A 4,749-nucleotide genomic window follows, 5' to 3' on the forward strand; every position below is an offset into this window, starting at 1 on the left:
TCTCTCTCTCTCTCTCTCTCTCTCTCTCTCTCTCTCTCTCTGTCCCTCTCTCTGCATTTGAGTATGTGTGTATTTCAGCAATGTTTGAAGTTCCAGTGTCTCAGACTAATTGCTTGTTATGTACCTGGGGGATGATAGTAGAAATCTGAGAGTGAAACAGAACTTTTCCCTGAAGCAATGATTATTTTGCAGTTAGGAAATGGAATAGAAGCCTGTTCTGATATTCTTACTTAGGGACCCATCATTTGAGCACACAGCATTACCAGGATCCATTTTCTTGACTTTATAGGCATATATAGTTCATATTATTAAGTTATTGTTTCCTTTATCAGATTTCTAAAATGAGATGACTCAGATGTTATGGCCATAGCAATCTCCATAATTGGGACATCATTTGTGTTATTCCTTTCTTCACAAAAGGGGCATGTTAACAGCTGTGAAACATTTAACCTCCAACTTCAAAAATATTACATAATTCTCTTTCACAAAAGCCTGGTTTCAAGCTTGTGTGAAAGCTTGTGGATACTTTTGTGATGTTTTCCTTTTTTTCCCACAAAACATAGATTGAGCCTATTGTCAAGTATTTTACATGTTACATTAACTCTATACTATATTATAAAGGGCTCTTTATTTTCTGAGGTTGCATTTTGTGTCCAAAAATACTTCATATTCAACTATTTGATGAACTGTGATATTGATAAATATTTGTCAGAAAATATTGATCTGCACATACGGAAGCTGCTACTAGGAGAACCATGCTTTTAGATGAAACTTTCTACATGTGCTCTTAATGGAAATGTAACTAATGAGCATAAACGCCTGGATCCTCTAGCTCTGGATGCATTCTTTGTTTAAGAGGCTAGTAGAAGAGTCAAATTACAGTACTACTCTTTATGTCTAAAATAGTTCGAATGTGCTGGGAGTTGCAGGGCTGGCACCTTTCCTGAGAACTTCTTGACCATCTATTCCAATTTCTTCATTCCTACAAAATATGATTTACCAGGTTTTTTGTATATATAAAGTTCATATTGAGTATTTTGGGTAATACAGTGGTACAAGAACATTACAAAACAATTTAACTTTGACATCAAATGTCAGTAACCTAAAACTTTATGAATTGTTTTCATCAGGAAAAGTTTCTTAATAGATGTTTCTACTGTAGGCTTTCATCTTCTGAGAATTTGTTTTGTTTCTTTCTTCTTACACTCAATTCCTTCACGTCCACCTCCAAACTGGTGATTTTACCCACTATTTTAGGCTACAGGTATGAACTAAAAATCTTTTTACTGTCCTAGACAGAACCATCATGTTGAATCTTTCAGTGCTCTAACTTTTTCAGCTAAAAAGTTTCTTTAAAATATATTGTGAATGGTTTTCTTTCCCCAGAGGGAAGAACAAGGTGATATTTACCACTGAGAAAAATTGTTTTTCTTTTCCCTAAAATAAAGCAGGAAAGAAGACATTCTATTTTTTTAAATAGCATTTTTCCATCTGGCTACATACAAAGGAAGTTTTTATTGCCCAGACATTCACAGATGATACTCTCAACTTCATTGGAGCTATGTCAGGCCATTTATATAGCTTGCATTGTCTGGAAGAATTTTAGCATCCATTGGTCTCTCCACTTCCTATGAACATCAATAGTCTGAGCTGCATTTGCTTACAAATGTCTGCTTTTTCTTCCTGCTGCTCCCAATTGCTTAACTCCTATTCACACTATTTCCAGCAGCAACTTTCCAGCTTTTCTCTTCAGTAAATACTACACTAAGTAGAAATAGTAAACATGAGATTATGAATAAAAAGTACACCAAAAAGTGAAAAATGATGTGCATAATTTTTAACTTGCCCAAACATCATACATCATAAAAAATGCATGTGAATTTCATCAAATAGAAAATAGAAATAACTTTAAAAGAAGAATTATAATTCACATCATTATTGATATTATTCCTGTACCATTATAGATGAACTTCTATAAAATAATTATGCAGTAGACTCTCTTAAATAGAAAATATTACTTAAATGTTGTTCTACAATAAATCCTTTCATGAAATGAATTCCATGAAAACATTCATGTTTCTTTTTAACTATTATAATGTTTATGCTTGATTGGTATATTATTCTTGTTGGGAAATTGTTAGACAATATTTAAAATAGATTTATTTTCTGAAGGAGAAATACATTTTGACACAATTTCTTCATAAATGGTAAATATACCTTAGTTATTCAGTGACTAGAAATATAAAATGAAAAGGAATAATTGTTGAAGAAAGTTTTAACATGTGTTAAATTAAGTGTATTTTGGTATATCTGAAGTAGACTAAACACAGGAATAAATTTATTTTGTAATTCATTAACATATAATACACAAACTACACAATACCCAAGTTTTAAATATTGAAATTTATGCTTTCACAATTGCATTCATACAAGCCATCAATTTACTTTACTGTTAACCCTTAAAAATAAAAGTTTTCCTTAAAATGTGTTATTGTATCCTTTTGATTGGAATTAGAATGAGTGAATACTATGTTTAAGACAAATGATTGAATCCTGATAACACTTATGAAAAGTTCCATAATCTTGGATAATGTAACTATTTTATACATCCATTGCATTTCATGTAATATTAGATTAATAATAGAGTTATTGAAAGAATAAAATAAGGATATATATATATATATATATATATATATATATATATATTTAAGGCCTGAGTTTTATTCTTTTTCACTATGAAAATGCTTTAATGCTGTGTCTGTGCAGGATCTGATGTCAAGACAGAGACAGCAGTGCACACAGTGAGACAGGGTTCTCAGAGCAGACTGTGGGTGAATAAATAGTTCACACCACTTTCACACTTTACCAGGTAACAGTTCTAGGCCACCTCCTCTAAAGCATAGGTTTTAAAGGATTGTGAACTACTGCTATAGAAATCCTTAGGGCCAGCCAAACAGCTCAGCAGTTTAAAGTGCATTCAAGCAGGTTCAGGGGCCTGCCAGGGATTTGATCCCCTGGTCTGCCATGCTGGCTCAGCCCCTGGAGCACTCTGAGATGGCAATTGAGACTGGGTGTGGTGGCATATGCCGGTAATCCCAGCTCTTGGGAGGTTGTAGACAGGAGGATCACTACAAGTCTGATCTAGTAGTGAGACCCTGAACAACCTGTAGATCCTTCCCTAAAATACAAAAAGAAAAAAGAAATCCTTAGATAATTTCTAAGAAATTCAAAATTATGCATGAAAATGCTTCATGTTAACAATATTAAAATACACATTCATTGAATAATAAGGTACATATTTTTTAAACTACTACTTATTACATACCGAAATTTAGCTACCCTGGATGTTAATACTAAGATAGTGATATAATTTTAGAAGCTGCACTTCCCCAAAATGGCAATAGACAGCAAATAAGAAATGAATAAAATATTCTAGGCCCAATCTAGATGAAAAATTCAGTGTTATGAAGAAGTGCAGTTTCGGGGAGTTTGGATTCACAGTTTTATCTGAATGACAAGACTTGGAATAGTGAAACTATTGACTTGGAACACTGAAACAATTGCGCTTGCCAGATTTTACTTGTATAATATATTAAGTTCCAACCAAGAACTTAATGCTTTAGACTTCTTCGATGTAGGATTCTGGAACATGAGATAAATTGCACTGACTTTTACTACAAAGTTAGCCCTATAATATTGCTTATGAAATCATTCAAATACAACAAAATGAGATAGATAAAAGAAAAAATATCAATATAATCCTCTATCAACACTACTACAATGAATCTAGTGGAATTCAGTCAAGAAATTTGTAGCTCACAATGAATAAAATTGAGTCTTTGATTTTTTTAGCTTCAGAATTATATCTCAAATCCAAGAAAAGAACTTGTTTTTATTACTAGTACAATCTTAATTTTAAGTGAACTGAACTTTATTACAGTGCACAATTAAAATCTGTCGAGAAAGATAAAAGGGTATGGATCTGTATTCAAAGGAATTTTTATTAGATTTAAAGGTCAGCAGTGGTGACAAAATGTAAACACATTAAAATAAAACACACAATTCTCTTTAAAACATGCTAAGGGTTGTTCTGGCTCCCACGTGGTGCAAACAGGGCAGGTAACCTGTAGAATTTTCACCTTGATTAACTATGTATGCTGATATCTGTGAACTAAGAAACTACATTGAGGACAGCAATGTGTAATACAAAAACCATGCTTGAACACCTATCATTTTGGTCTTCTAAATGTGTATCATTCCTAATATCATCACAATAACTCTCTTTAAAATATGTTTTTAAAAGGTAATAAAATAATAACAAGAGAGAAAAACAAAAATTTAAAATTTCTTGAAAGCAAGTGGTAACATTCAATCACATGTCTAATCTTTCATAACTATATGTTAATCTGAGCAACAGATTTAACAATAAAAATAGATAATATATCAATCATTGTTAGTCAGCTATTATTGTTTTGAAAAACTGTAATACAGGTATTATTGTATATTACCATTTCTGTCTTTCTTTCTTTTGTTTTTTGCAAAAGGTACCAGGGATTGAACTCAGGACTTTGCTCTTGCCAGGCAAGCACTTATTGTACTGAGCTATCTTCCTAGCCCCTGTCTTTGTTTCTGATCCTTGCTCTTACTTTTGTTTTCACTCTTCAAAATAAAATAAAATTATGATAAAAAATGCTAATAGGGGCTGGGGAGATGTCTCAGTGGAATAAGCGCTTCCCTGACAACCGCAAG

The sequence above is a fragment of the Octodon degus genome, unplaced genomic scaffold (genome assembly GCF_000260255.1).
Source record: "Octodon degus isolate 3935 unplaced genomic scaffold, OctDeg1.0 scaffold00063, whole genome shotgun sequence".
Classification (NCBI taxonomy): domain Eukaryota; kingdom Metazoa; phylum Chordata; class Mammalia; order Rodentia; family Octodontidae; genus Octodon; species Octodon degus.